This window comes from Panthera leo, chromosome D3 (assembly GCF_018350215.1).
Source record: "Panthera leo isolate Ple1 chromosome D3, P.leo_Ple1_pat1.1, whole genome shotgun sequence".
Classification (NCBI taxonomy): domain Eukaryota; kingdom Metazoa; phylum Chordata; class Mammalia; order Carnivora; family Felidae; genus Panthera; species Panthera leo.
Window position 1 is genome coordinate 21,773,482 of NC_056690.1, and position 16,249 is coordinate 21,789,730.

General features: G+C 44.0%; 1 long non-coding RNA gene across 1 annotated transcript in view; it reads right to left on the reverse strand.

Annotated features, from left to right (window-relative positions):
* Positions 1-16,249, reverse strand: part of LOC122203367 — a 35,613-nt gene that overhangs the window by 11,767 nt on the left and 7,597 nt on the right. The gene's annotated exons all lie outside the window — the stretch shown is intronic.

A 16,249-nucleotide genomic window follows, 5' to 3' on the forward strand; every position in this document is an offset into this window, starting at 1 on the left:
AAAATTATTTAGACCCACATTAATATTAATTACGATGCTCTGGTTTAAAGGCAAAAGCTCTGAGCTGGATTTTTTAAAAAACCTCTAAGCCATCTACATGAAATCTTGGGTAAGTTGCTGGGTTCTGTGGAGTGTGTGGGATGGAGGCTTGGGCCATTTGGTGTCAGTATCAGAGGAAAGGGCAACTTTGAAATGCTGAGGCCCTGTTCATGTGGCCTTGTGACCACAAGATCTGCCAGCTGGTGGCACCCTCCAGGTGTCAAGGCAGAGAATCTGGCCTGAGCTGAAGACATCATTGGCCCTGTTCCCCCAAACCCCCCACCCCCACTGCAAAACCCCTACATGTCCATGGACAGGGAGGGACCACAGTTAGGAAGCAGTATCTGTGCATGGCAGGAGGGGAACGACAAAGCAAGCAGGCTGCTTCTTCCAAAGCACTACTCACCTGGAGGCCTGAGCAGCAAGAGGAGGTACCCTTGCCTGCCTCCCAACCTCTGCATCTCCTCTGTACACCTGTGCCCTTCAGGCCAGAGGGAGGAAAGCTGTGCAGAACATGGGTGCGTAAAGGTGGAATTACTTTGCCATGGTTAAGGGTAAAGAGCCTGAGCTTGGGGCGCCTGGGTGGCGCAGTCGGTTAAGCGTCCGACTTCAGCCAGGTCACGATCTCGCGGTCCGTGAGTTCGAGCCCCGCGTCAGGCTCTGGGCTGATGGCTCGGAGCCTGGAGCCTGTTTCCGATTCTGTGTCTCCCTCTCTCTCTGCCCCTCCCCCGTTCATGCTCTGTCTCTCTCTGTCCCAAAAATAAATAAAAAACGTTGAAAAAAAAAAAATTAAAAAAAAAAAAAAAAAAAAAAAAAAAAAAAAAAAAAAGAGCCTGAGCTTTGGGGGCGCCTGGGTGGCTCAGTCGGTCGGGCATCTGACTCTTGATTTAGGCTCAGGTCATGATCTCAACGGTTCTTGAGTTTGAGCCCCACGTGCTTGGGATTCTCTCCCTTTCTCTCTGTCCCTCCCCTACTTTTTCTCTTTCTCAAAAATAAATGAATAAACATTAAAAAAAAAAAAAAAACCAAAAACCTGAGCTTTGGCTGTACAGATCCACCATCTGCTTGCTGTCAACCCTGGGCAATCTTTGAGCCTCAATTTCCTCATCAGATAAACAGGCATGAAGAGTAGGGGAGACCATCATGAGCTAACATTTTCTGTGCTTAATTCTCAGCACAACCTGTAAAGTTGGTTCCATTACCATCCTCCTCCTGCAGGCCAGCAAACAGGCTCAGAGAGGTAGAGGCATCCCACCCACCCCTGCCCCAGGTCACATAGTGTCAGAGCCAGCATACAAACTCAGTTCTGACCTCTGACTCCAGAACTTTCATTCCCAAGCTCCAGCGACAGTGCCTTTACACACATGTAAATGTCCACTACCGTGCTCAGCACGGAGCAGGCCCTTACTCTGCCAGGGCCCCGGGACAAGGGCTTGCACAGTGCAGCACGAAAAAGCCACGGAGGAAGCCATGGTTAGTGCTGGAAAGAGTGCCCAGAGACCCTATTGGGTAAGCACTCTTCATGCTTAGGTAACCCTCTCAGGTGACTTGCACCCCACTCCCAAGTCACTTGTTCCAGGCAGAGCTGCTGCACCAGAAGCCTGTCCAGCCACTGCCTGATGGCCTGGGCAAAGACTTGGCCTCACTTCCCCACAGCAGTGATCACCCATCTCTGCCGCTGGCATAGGTGAGGGAAGCCCTGTGGCACCAAGGAACCTCTGGTACATAGGGCTACTGAGAAATCTGTCTACTGATAGCCAAAAGTAGGACCTGGAGGCCTGTTGCATTTGGGCTATGGCTAGTCTCAGGACATACTTTCTGAGACACTTATAATTCTGGCAATTCTCCAAGCCTTGGCTTCCTTATCTGTAAAATGGGGGGTGTCAGGACTGACTTGGGAGGGTTGTAGTGAGGATTAATAATGTATACCAGGTGCTGGGCACAAAGCCAGGCTCCTGATGGGTGACAGTGAACTTTAAGCCCTTCCCTGACTCTCTCTGTTCCTTTGTCCCTCTAGAGCCTTGGGGGGATCCCCAAAACTAACTCTCCACAGCAACTTGCCTCGTATGTATTTCCCTGGCTCCTATCCCACATTTTTTACTTGATATGCCCCAAGCACAAGTCCCCACTTGTGCTTTCATTTTTCATGTATCAGGCCTTTGTTTATGCCAACCTTCAACACATCCAGTTTCTGACAACAATAACCTCAATAATAACAGCACATGTTGTGTTTACTGAGTGTCAGGTGCCCTTCTAAACACCTCACACACATTGCTTCAGTCTGTCCTTACAGCTGCCCAAAGAGGTAGACACTATTTTTACAGTTAAGCAACTTGCCCCAAACACGCAGCTTTAAGAGGTACACTGAGAACCTGAACGTAGGCCCAGACTGCTTCTTCACGACTACCCTGCACCGGAAGTGTCATGGCTTGACCCCAGCTGTCCCATCCAACTGGAGCTCCCCACTCTGCTCCTTACATTTTCAGTGTGCACCATTCATCGCCAGCCCCGGGCCTTCACCCATGGAACACCCTCCACCTGGGAGGCTCTCCCTCCGCGGCTCTGGGCATCTGAATCTCACCCTCCTGGGTCTTCACCACGGTGCCCTGGTTCACAGTGGTCTCTGGGGATAGCCAGCTGGGTGCAGAGCCCAGCGCCACCACTTTCTAACTGGGTGACTTCTGGCAGGTGTGTCTCCTCTTCCTCGTGTGGAAAACAAGGATAGCAAACAGTTCCTGTTCACGAGGCTGCTGCGAGGATTACATGGACTGATCCATTATGAGCACATTAGGAAACACAAAGCTCCCTTTTAGTTTACCTGCACTATCTCCTTCTCCAGGCTACGCTCTCAAAATAATGAACGCAGGCAAACTTTTTCTGTAAAGAGCCAGAGGGTAAACATTTTCATCTTTGTGGGCCATATGGTTTCTGTCACAGCTACTCAACTCTGCCATTGTGTAAGAGCAGCCAGGCACAGACAGTACATAAATGGATGGTCATGGCTGGGCTCCAACAGAACTTCACTGATGGACACTGAAATTTGAATTTCATACAATCTTTACATGTTACAAAATATTCTGCTGCTTTTGATTTGTCTCCAAACATTAAAAAAGGTACAAACCATTCATAACTCACAAGCTGTACAAAAACAGGTGGCAGGCTGGACTTTCTCTGAGGCTAGAGTTTGCTGACCACTGCCCAAGCCTGTTTCTCCAGGTCCTCCCCTGGTTTCAAATCTTGGATTTCACCCAGACTGGGGTCCCAGCCCACCACGGGCTCCTTGTTTGTGTGAGTTAAGCTTATCTGACCCGCAGAGCTTGTGATTTCTTGGTCTTCGGATCAATCCATCGATCCATGCAGAGTGCAATGCCACATTGCCAAACCAAGGTCATTCCGAGAACTTCAGAGCCCACGCAAAGAAGGGCCTAATGTGCTCAGAACAAGAACTGTCTGCCGGGGTCACCTGTCCTGTTTCCTGGTCCTTTTGTTTTCCTTTAGGTCTGCTTTTTGGGGGTAGAAGTAGGAGGGGAAGGAAAAAGGGAAGAGAGTGGGCAGGGAGCTGGCAAAAGGAAGGAGTTGGAGGGAGTGGTGAATGAATCCCATTACCATCTGCCCCAGTTCTTCTGGGGGCTTATCTATCTGCTTTCTGGCTTTTCTGAAAGGTCTGGACTCTGAAGCACCAGGGATGAAGTCATGGCTGCCAGCTTGGGCAGCGAATTCAGAATTTCCCAGTTCTCTTGAGGGCCCCTTGCAAGAGGAAATTCCACAGTCGTGCCCTCCCTTACATTTGAGTGACAATAGTCAGCACTCACCCTAAAGTTACCCTGAAACTGACCCTAATGTTATCAGCAGCATCTCTAAAATCTATCCTGGGCCCTGGAGAAAGTGGGCTGGTGGGACTTCCTCTAATTTACATAATCATCCCTAGCCACTGAGTACCTGGCAGCAGGGCCTCTAGAATTCTAGTCCTTACACAGCCAGATCCCCGCCCTCCCTATGGCTACCTCTGACCCTCCTCTGTACCTCTCTAAGAGTGGAGGGTGCCTTCATACCCTGTGAAGCAGTTCTCACGGGGGTGGAGAGGAGGAGGGTAGAGCAATTAATGTTTGGATCTGCAGCTCTTGCTAAACTGCTGTGAAAGGAAATGCCAAATATTTATCTAAGAGAAGAATTCTTCCTAACAAAACAAGTTTCCTTGGAGGACAAGGCAGTGTGGAGGTAGGTGCTTCTGAATAAAGCTTTTTTGTATCACTATGGATTGGCACAACAGGCAAATAATTTATTTCTGCTTCAGGGAAAGTCTGTTGCCCTCCCCAAATCTGGTGCCCTATCTGGTGGCCTGTCCATACCAGGCAGAGGTCAAAGCCTGCAGCAACACTGAAAAGGAAACTGCGTGATTATTGACATCTCTCTCCCTCCTGCAAGGGCATTCGCTCCCGATTTTCTCCTCTTCTGAGTCAAAATCCATGCCTTGAGCCTGTTGACTGCTTTGGTGTCCATGTTAAGGAACACAAACTCCATGAGTGGCAGGGCTTTTGGATCCTGATAAACTATTTGCTTATTCATGTAGTTTCCTCTGCCTGTAAAGTCCTTATCTCTTGCCTACCTGAGGAATTTTTATTCAAAAGCTCAGCTCAGATGGCCCCTCGTCTGCACAGCTTTCCCTCCCCCTCCAGAAGGGAGATAGCTTTCTTTCTTCTTTTTCTTTTTGTGTGTGTGTGAGAGAGAGAGAGAGAGCAGGGGAAGGGCAGAGAGAGAGGGAGACAGAGGATCGGAAGCAGGCTCTGTGCCAACAACCGAAAGCCCAGTGCAGGGTTTGAACTCATGAACTGTGAGATCATGACCTGAGCTGAAGTTGGACGCTTAACCAACTGAGCCACCCAGGCACCCCAGTTTTCATTTATTACGTCACTACCATGTGCCACACACCACACTAGAGGCCTTATGTGTATTGACAACCCTGTGGGGTAGGTACTAATTTATTCTCACTGAGACCCAGAGAGAAAAGGTAACCACCAATGTCACACAGCTGTGAAGTTGGCGGAGCCGACTGGGGTCCTGAACTGCCTGACTGTGGAGCCCAGGGCTCCATCACTGTGCTTCCCTCTGTGCCATCTCTCTGTTCTGCACATATTTCTACTTCTGTGTCACGTTTTTATGAATTGATCTCCCCATATGACACCAGGTTTCTTTGCAAATGGTATTCATGCAAAGATAATTCATTTCTGTATTCTCAATACCTAGAATAGTACTTGGCACTGAGCAACCACTAATTCATGGAACAGATATTCTGTGTACTAAGAAAGACTCGATTCCCATTCTCAAGGAGCTTACGAATACAGAGTAGGACATGGGACATACACATAAATGGATGTCTGTACCATAAGAGAGAATGTAATGTGAGAGGTGAAGGGAAATAAATGTTCTGATGATTTGGAGAAGGATGAAGTGCCAGCCAGGTCTGAAAAGATAGTGTTAGAGTAGGACCTTGAGGTACCCTTAGGACTTGAAGATGTAGAATGGGTGTGGGAGGAGCAAGGAGCTCAGAGAAAGCAGGACATGGGGAAATTTGCCCTTGAAGCCCAGATAGGAGCTGACAATCAAAGCGACAAACCCCTTCATGTCACTGAGGGAAAAAAGGGTCATTTCAGACTGTGTAGGAGCTGCTGAGAAAAGTCTGCCAGCCATCAGATTGAGAAGAAGAACTGGTGAGGGTAGACTGTCCTCCAATGTGGGGGCCAGTGTGGGTGACTGAACAAAGACAATTTCCTAGGAATTCTGCAAATCTTCTCTCATTATAACAAGCACCACTGCTGTTTACTGAGGTCATGGTTCTGATTCTCGTGATCATGACACATGCACTCATCTCCATTTCACAAGAAGACCAGCACAGAAATTTAAAAAATAAATAAATAAAATAAATAAGTAAATAAATAAAAGCCTGAGATTTAGAACCAGAAGATCTTCCAAGGCTCACTCTTATTTTCCTATGCCACTAGAAGAACTTTTCTGGAAAATTATTAGAATTTATCAAGAGTCTAAAAACGTTTCTATCTTTTAAACCAATAATTCTACTCATTGTGAGATATCTAGCAAGGTAACCCTCAACAGCTTAATGCACAAAGATGTATATAAATTGTGGAAGCAGCCTAAGTGGCTGGTTAGTATACAGCCACTTGAAAATGATGATTACAAAAAATGTTTAAGACCTTGGGGGGAAATGTTTGTATTAAGTAGTGATGAGAAAACAACAGGTTACGGAAAAACAAACTTGCCTAGCTGGTAAGATCTGAACAATGTTAAAAAGATACATGGGAAAAAGGCTGGAAGGAAATGCAATTGCCACTGGTTTTTCTGGGTGTTATATCCTGTATAAACTTAAAGGTTTTTGATCTTTTTCAATGGCTGCCCTCAGTGACGCCATGTCAAACCCCTTTTTTTCACTGGGTAGCTTAATGATGGATGCCACGGATTCTCAGCTACTTTTAGGAATTAGAATAGTCTCCCTCTGGTCTTCAAGATTAATTTTAAATGTGTACACAAATAAAAATATTCATTTTTGAAATGTCCATCTCAAGTTCCCCTTCAAAGCTTCTGCCCTGCCCCTCCCAGGGACACTAGACCTGGCCATGGCTCTGGTGGTTTGAGGGGAGGGGAGGGGACACAGCCTGTTCTCCACTTTCCTGCTGGCTCTTCTTTGTGAGAGGGCTGGGGACAGGGCTAGGGAGGTCTAGGTCTTCCTACCTGAGAGCCTTGGGTAAGAGGTGGTCTCTCTGTTGGTTGACTGCTACTCTTAAAGGCTAACTGGCTGCTGGTTGCCACCTACCTCTGTGAGGCAACATTCAAACACTGCCTCTCTTGTGCAGAACCTTTCTGAGTCTCAGCTTCCTTACCTGTAAATTGGAAAGAAACAAACTACCTTATGTGGGTGATGTGGAAACAGAATAAGATAATGTATGTGGGAGCATTGTCAACTGTAAAGCATTGTGTAAATGGTATTAGCTATTATTATTCTTTGGGGGAGCCTATTATTTGGAATGTCTACTATCATTTGAAATGGATACCTCCACTAAGAAATCAAATAGGTATTTCACTCAATAGGTAGAAACAGAACTGGTGAATTCTCCCCATTCTGCCCCAATCTGCTCTTCTCTCAGTCTTCCTCATCTCAATAAAGAGCAACTCCATTCTTCCAGTGACGCAGGCCAAAACATTTGCAGGCAGCCATGGCCCTTTCCTCCTCTCACACCCCACCTCCAACCCATCAGCAGACTCTGCTGACTGTATTTTTAAACCACATTTACAAGTCAAGAGCTTCTTCCCACTTTCACTACTACTCGGTCCAAGCCACCTCACTCACCTCTCTCTGGCAACTGTCTTCTAGTTGGTTTTCCTTCTCCACCCTTGCCTCCTTCTGATTGGTCTCTATACTGCAGCCAGAGTGAGCCTTGTAGAACCTAAGTCAGTCCACATTGCTTTTGGTTCCAAACCCCTTCAGTGGCGTTCCATCTCACTCAAAGCAAAACCTAAAGCCCTTGCCAAGGTGTACAAGCCCCCATATGATCTGGCTGCTGGTTTCTTCTCTGACCTTGCTCTCTCCTTCACTCACCTAGCTCCAGCCACTTTGTCTACTCACTGCTCCTCCCACAAGCGAAGCATACTCCTGCTTCAGGGCCGTTGCACTCTCTAGTTCCTCTGCCATGAATATTCTTTCTCCAGATGATCACAGACATTGCTCCTCACTTCAACAAAATTGTTTTCTCTGACCACCAAATTTAAAACAACACACTCTTGCCCTATTCCTCTTTCTTGCTTTTTCTTCTTTCTTAGCATTTAGCATCCCTGACATGTTACATATTTATCTGCTTTGGCCTCTGCTACATCCCCTGAATTGTCCAGTGGCAATTTTCATGCCATTGGGTTCTTCTGGATTGGGTTCCTTTCCTTGTATACTGGGGAAAGTCACATGTTTTCTTCTAGGTCCTGAAAGGTAACAAAAGCCTACTTCCATGTTCAACTTTAAGTGTAATTACCTTGGTACTTGGGGTTTGGGGTTGAAAGGAAGAGGAGGGGATTTGCCCCTAGTGTCTGGCCATCTTTAACCCTCTTCCTGATGTCTGTAGCTGGCTGGAGTCTGGCAAGATGTATTCTGCCACAGCCCACTTTCTGGGAAGTTGCGTTGTGGAAAAGACAAATACATGTAAATAACAAAGAAATGTGATAAGGAGTGGGTAGGTGTGGGGCATTTTATTGTTTTTACAGAGGGTGGAGGGAGGAGGCCCCAGTAGAGCATACACCCAGAACTCCACAGAGATTTTATATTATTGGTCTTAAGAGTTGGAGATGGGGTCATGTATCCAACATAAGACCATGAACTCTAGGGACACTCCCATCTACATTCACCACCCCACTTGCCTCAACTTTCACAGGAAGCCAAAATAAAACTCTGTAGCCACTTAGCCTGCATGGTGACTATGTCTGACCTCAGGGTGCTTTGTCTTAAGGAGACAAGGAGCACATGTCTATTGTCAATGTAGAGGCTGATCCCCACCTAATGACCAGCTCATTTATGGGCCCATGTGGTCGTGATACTTGTGGAGTTCTAGCGCTACAGGCTCCAGATCTGTTTCGACCTTTGCTGGCATTGGGCTACCATCCCTGCCTCTTATACAGAAAGCTGCACTTCCCTGAACTGTTTTCAACAAGCTGCTCTCTTCCTCCTCAGACCTGCCTGGACTGGCTAGGGCACTCCACAACAATGTTCTATTTTTCCTTGGCAGAACTTGGCTCTGGCTCCAATTCTTTGCCACCTGAGGCACCTGTATGCAACTACCCGGGAGAGACCAGCAGGGGGAGCCAGGAAAATTCAGATTCTTCAGCTAGACAAGGGGTCAAGGATAAAAGCTACTTCTCAAGAGGCTCAGGTAGTTTTCTCCTCACTGAAGATAACAGAACCAGGGATGCCTGGGTGGCTTAGTTGGTTGAGCATCTGACTCTTTGATTTTGGCTCAGGTCATGATCTCATGGTTCCTGAGATTGAGCCCCATGTCAGGCTCTGTGCTGATAGCATGTAGCCTACTTGGGATATTCTCTCCCTCTCTCTCTGCCTCTTTCTTTCTCTCTCAAAATAAACAAATAAACAAACATTAAAAAAAAGATACATAGAACCAAGTGCACTGTTAAAACAGCTGATTGTGAGGTTTAGGTGAGTGGAAAGCCATATGGAATTCATCCATTCAGTCATCAACAACATTTATTAAGCACCTATTACATGCCAGGCTAGGCACTGTATATAGGGTAATTAATGACAAAGACTGTTAAAGTCTCTAACCTCATACTTTAGAGTTAGTGAACTAGGAGAATAAGTAAGTGGAGGTCTAGGCACTTGGATCAAACCTGACAGGGTCATAGGACTCTGGGGAGGGAGAGACAAAAGAACAGAGTGTGAAGCCAGAAAACTCCTGTGATTCTACCAGTGCAAAAAAACAAAAACAAAAAACAAAAAACAAAAACCTGCCAGAGAATGTCAGGCTCAATAAAAATGCTAAAAGTAATCTAAATGAGAGCACACATCCCAGTATCTAAGGCAAATAACTTCAACAACAACTAGAAACTGAAAACTTGATCAGTATACTGGCTTTGGTTCAAAATAATCCGGTGGGGAAAAGGAGTAAATGGTAGTAGAGATAAGACAAGATTGGCCACATGTTGATGATTCTACAAGCTGGGTGGCAGGTACCTGCTAATTCATTATATTATTCCCTTTATTTTTGCATATGTTTGAAAATTCCAACTTGATCAATAACCACTACAATCAAGTTTCACAGAAGACACCCTATTTGTTATGGGGGAAAACTGAGCATCTCTGCTCATCCAAAATTCCTAAAGAGTTCAGAACACATTGAGGCTATCGATTATTTTCTCTCCTGTCTCCCTTCTCTCATAGATCTGTTGCCAGAACCCATGATTTTGATCCCTCAAAGAGTGGTACAATGAATGCAAGTTATCCACTGAGGCCCCTTACCTGTGTTATTTACCAAAGCAGAAGAAGAAGAAGAAGAAGAAGAAGAAGAAGAAGAAGAAGAAGAAGAAACTTGAAACCTCCCTTGGGGAAAATATTGAGAAGTAAATTCTATCTTCTGTTGACCAATAGGGAAGGAGTGCGGGGTAATGATGATGAGAAAGGGATCAGTGGGAGTGGTGGATGAATTCTTTTCCTCATAGCATTGTAAGGTCACTGGGTAACCTTGAACAAATCCCATAATCTCTGGAAGCTCCTCCTTTCTAAAGACAGGGACATATTGCATATGGAAACAGCATTTGTAAATGCTTGTTTTGGCAGCATGAGAAAAGTTCAAAAGATAGGTTCTTTCCCATGTGTCTCATCAGTATGATATTTCAGGAATGGTAATTTACAAATATGCATACAGCAGATTGTAAGGTTGGTGCCACTCTTGACCTCTGGAGAGCTCTGCTTCAAGAAATATGTTTCCTTAGCGGGACTTCTACCCCAGAAATTCAACTCACAACTGGCAGGAAGTATTGAGTCTGAGCTGAGGCAGATGGGAGTGGTCTGAGTTTCTGTGAAGATGACCTAAAAACCGCAGCTAGCATTCTCTGACATCCAGGGGGTGGGGCTTGACAGCTAATGAGTCTGGTTCCAGAAGAAACAGTGCAAACAAGGCTATCTAGAAAAGTTAAAAGAAACCCAGGAAATAGAGTGAAATAAAAGCTTAACAAAAGTAGCACAGCACAGCAAGGCAATAAAACAAACACTTCATAATTATTTTAAATGACAAAGGTACTGATAATACATATGATCCAAGAAGAAGTACATGTTCCAAAAAAAAGGAAAATACAAAATACTGACCACAATACACAAATGTACTCAGAAGCACACTTGAAATAATAAAAGTAGAGGAATTCACAAAGCTACAGTAATCAAAACAACATGGTACCAGCATAAGGATAAACACATATATCAATAGAATAGAGAACTAAGAGTCCAAAAATAAATTCATACATCCATGAACAACTGATTTTCCACAAGGTCCCAAGACCATTCAATGAGGAAAGGATAGTCTTTCAACAAATGGTGCTGGGACCGCTGGATATACACATGCAAAATATGACACCAAAAGTACAAGCAACCAAAGACAAAACAAACTAAACTTCATCAAAACTGAAAACTTTTATTCATCAAAGAACTATCAAGAAAGTGAAAGCAGGGGTCCCTGGCTGGCTCCGTTGTTGGAGCTTGCGTCTCTTGATCTCGGGGTCGTGAGTTCAAGCCCCGAGTTGGGTGTAGAGATTACTTAAAAATAAACAAACAGATAAATAAACACATAAATAAATATTAAAAAAAAAGTGAAAGCACAACCCATAGATTGGAAGAAAATATCTCATATATTTGATAAAAATCTACTACCAGATTACATAAAGAACTCTAACAACTCAACAACAAAAAACACAAACAACCCAATTTAAAAATGGGCAGGGGCTGGAAATGCAAGCTGGTGCAGCCACTCTGGAAAACAGTAGTTTCCTCAAAAAGCTAAAAATAGAACTAACCTGTGAACCAGCAATTGCACTACTAGGCACTTATCCACGGGATACAGGTATGCTGTTTCGAAGGGATACGTGCACCCCCATGTTTATAGCAGCACTAGCAACAATAGCCAACGTATGGAAAGAGCCCACATGTCCATCGATGGATGAATAGATAAAGAAGATGTGGTATATATACATACACACATATATATATACACAATGAAGTATTACTTGGCAATCAAAAAGAATGAAATCTTGCCAGTTGCAACTAGGTGGATGGAACTGGAGGGCATTATACTAAGTGAAATTAGTCAGTCAAAGAAAGACAAATATCATATGACTACACTCATATGAGGAGTTTAAGAGACAAAACAGATGAACATAAGGAAAGGGAAACAAAAATAATATAAAAACAGGGAGGGGGACAAAACATAAGAGACTCATAAATATGGAGAACAAACAGAGGGTTACAGGAGGGAGTATGGGAGGGGGGATGGGTTAAATGGGTAAGGGGCATTAAGGAATCTACTCCTGAAATCACTGGTGCACTATATGCTAACTAATTTGAATGTAACTATTTTTAAAAAATGGGCAGGGGCACCTGGGTAGCTCAGTTAGTTAAGTGTCTGACTTTGGTTCACATCATGATCTCATGGTTTGTGGTTTCGAGCCCTGCACTGACAGTGCAGAGCCTGCTTGGGATTCTCTCTCTCTCTTCCCACTCTCTCTGCCCCTCCCCCATTCTCTAAATAAATAAATAAATAAATAAATAAACAAACAAACAAACTTTTTAAAAAATGGGCAAAGGACTGTAATAAACATTTCTCCAAAGAATGACCAACAAACATGTGGAAACATGCTCAACATCTTGTTATTACTCATTAGGAAAATGCAAATCAAAACCACAATGAGATACCTACCACTTTACCCCACTAGGATGACAATAATGAAATAAGGGGGGTGGGTGGGAATAACAAATGTTAGCAAGGATGTGGAGAAATTCTCACACTCACACATTGCTGGTGAGAATGTAATGGTGTAGCCTCTATGGACTGGCAGTTCCACAAAAAGTTAAACATAGAATCATCCAGCAATTCCACTCCTAGTTATATACCCCAAAAAACTTAAAACAAGAGGGGCACCTGGGTGGCTCAGTCTGTTAAGCGTCCAGCTCTTGACTTTTGCTCAGGTCATGATCTCACAGTTTGTGAGTTCAAGCCTCACATCAGGCTCTGTGCTGACAGTGTGGAGCCTGCTCGGGGTTCTCTCTCTCCCTCTCTCTCTGCCACTCCTGACTCGTGTACTCTCTTTCTCTCAAAATAAATAAATTGTCCGACTTTGGCTCAGGTCATGATCTCACAGTTTGTGGTTTTGAGCCCCACATTGGGCTCTGTGGTGACAGCTTAGAGCCTGGCGACTGCTTCTAACTCTGTGTCCCTCTCTTGCTCTGCATCTCCTCTGCTCATGCCCTGTCTCTCTCTCAAGAATAAACAAACATTAAAAGAAAAAAATTAAAATAAACAAACAAACAAACAAACAAACTTGGGGAAAAAAAACCCTTAAAACAAGTATCAAACAAGAACCCGTACATGAATATTCACATCAGCATTGTTCGTAATAGCTGAATGTGGAAAAAACCACCACCAACTGATGAATGGATAAAAAAGTGTGGTATACCCATACAAAGGGATATTATTCGGTCATAAAAAGGAATGAAGCACTGATACATGTTACAACACAGATGAATCTCAGAAACGTTAAGCCTACTAAAAGAAGCCAGACATGACAGGTCAAATATAGTATGATTCCATTGACACGAAATGCCCAGAATAGGCAAATCCCTAGAGACCTAAAGTAGATGAAGGATTGGGAAGAGGGGAGGATAGGGAGTGATTGCTAACAGATAATAACTTTCTTTTCAGAGTAATGAAAATGTTCTAGAATTAAGATGGTGATGATGGTTGCACAACCTTGTTAATATACTTAAAACTGCTGAATTGTAGCTATAAATGGAATTTTATAGTATGTGAATATAGCTCAGTTAAAAAAAGAAGAGCATTCATAAGTTTTTTTGTTGTTCAATTTCCTTAAGCTCACTCTATTTTGTTTTTAAATGTGTTTTACATGTGTCTGTGTCTTAATGGTGCAGGGACATACTGAAATCTGAAGGCTCATGTGCCTCTTTTTTTGCAACTCATGAGTCATCATCATTTCCCAACTCATCCCTGATCCCTAGCTGCATATCAAACCTCTAGCCATTACCAGAAGCCATTACCAAGGTCTTTCATTCTTCCACACCTGTGCTCATGCTGCTCCTTCTGCCTGGACACTCATGCCCTATGTCTACCTCATCGAATTCTATTTTGTCTTTCAATACCCAACACAAATGTCACTGGCACCTTGAAGCTCCTCCAACTTTGCCCTGACCCAATTCAGAGAAATGTTACTTTCTCTGTACCTCTCTCTGTATGTTCCTCTACAGCGGTATTTCTTATACTATATTGTAATGGTTTGGTGCCATGTTGGTCCCTCTTCCTCCCTCTTCCCTCTTCACCCCAGACAAGGACCCTGAGGAGGCACAGCTTTCCATTTCATCTCACTAGCACCAGTGTAGTGCTTAGAACAGAGCAGGAAGAGAAGAAACCAACACTGAATGAGCACCTAATAAGTGCGCAATGATCTTCACAACCATCCTGTAAAGTATACATTACCATCCCCATTTTACAAATGAGTAAACATGTTCGGAAAGGTTGAATAACCTTCCCAAGGTCATTCAGTTTTTTAAGTGATGGAGTAGAGGAGTTGAGATCAGAAGTGGACTTCTGCTCAAAGCGAGGGTTCTCCCTGTCAGTACAATGAAGTGGTTTTTAGCACAGGCTATGGGATCGGACTGCCTGGGTGCATATCCTGGTTCTTCTTCCACTTACTATTCTTGTGCTTTAGGCAAGTTACTTAACTTCTCTATGGTTGTTTCTTCATTTATAAAATGAGGATAATAATTGTGTCTGCAGATAGGTTTTTAAAAAAATTTTTTTAATGTTTATTTATTTTTGAGAGAGAGAAAGCGCGCGCAAGTTGGGGAGCCACAGAGAGAGACAGAGGCAGCAGAATCTGAAGCAGCTCCAGGCTCTGAGGTGTCAGCGCAGAGCCTGATGCGGGGCTTGAACTCATGAACTATAAGATCATGACCTGAGCTGAAATTAAGAGTTGGATGCTTAACCAACTGAGCCACCCAGGCACCCTTGCACATGGGGTTTTTATGAAGAATAGATGAGATAGTATATATAAAAATACTTAGAGCAGTATCTGGCACATACTAAGAGCTCAATAAATGTTAGTTATGATGCTTATTTTTACTGTTTACTGTTTGGTAAACAGTAGATGGCTGGGTAAAATGTACATCATTCTATGCAGACATTGCTGGATTATTCAACCCACTGTCAAGTGAGGACTATAGTCTCTTAGGAAACCAGAGGACAGATGTTAAAGCTCTAACAAGCAAAAATACTAATGTAATAACACTTGGACCTTTTTAAGACTTTTTGAGATGACGATGGAGGAAAAACTGAGAGGAAAGCAAATATTTTCAACTCCATTTCTGGATAATTTGGACTTGCTTAAATTATCCAGCATAACAAGAGCAAAATCAGAGGTTCAGCTAGACTCTAGCTTCTGATCCTAGATGGTATCAGTAACAACAACAACAACAACAACGACAACAACAATAGCAGAAGCTCTCTATATGTGTGAAGCACTCTTTTTAAAAAAAAATTTTTTTATTGTTTATTTATCTTTGAGAGAGAGAGAGAGAGAGAGAGAGAGAGAGAGAGAGAGAATGAGCAGGGGAGGGGCAGAGAGAGAGGGAGGCACAGAATCTGAAGCAGGCTCCAGGATCTTAGCTGTCAGCACAGAGCCCAAAGCAGGGCTTGAAATAACAGACTGTGAGATCATGGCCTGAGCTGAAGTCGGACACTCAACCCACTGAGCTACCCAGAAGCCCCTGTGAGGCACTCTTCTAGATGCTTTACATATATTAACAATTTAATGTTTATTGGGGCAGATTTTCCTACTATATCCACGAGGGCAGAAACTCAGAGCAAAAGGCATGTTATTGCTCTGATAGCAGAGCCATTCTAGGAATGGGAGGCTTTCTCATAAATAACGATGACTTGTGAAGGTGACAAAAGGTTAGGCCACTCAGTGTTGGAGAGGACAAGATCCTGGAAAGTGGAAGTGCTCCACCACTGCCTCGGTAGCAACAGCCTGGCTGCAACTGGGCAAAATTTCTATTTCTAATGTCAGGATAATAAGGAAGTTGCGGCCAATACTGCATAAAACTCGAGACACTTAGCAGTGATGGCTGACTTCCAACTGAGCCATTAAGGTAAATGTAAGAGAAAGCTCCAGGTAGAAATATCATTAAGAATTCAGAGAATACACTGAGTATTGGAAGCTTGTACTTAACTTCCTATTATCGAACTCAGGGTCTTGACACGCTGGGGCCAATCTTGAGTCCACTTATGACACTCCCTTGCATCCATAATACTACTCATTTCTGTTATCTGGGCTTCACAGAGGTAATTAGGGCAGCAATCTCTTATGGCTGGGTCTCAGAGCAGGAAGATGTTGATTTTTCCTGCCCTTGCATTTCCTTCGAGTC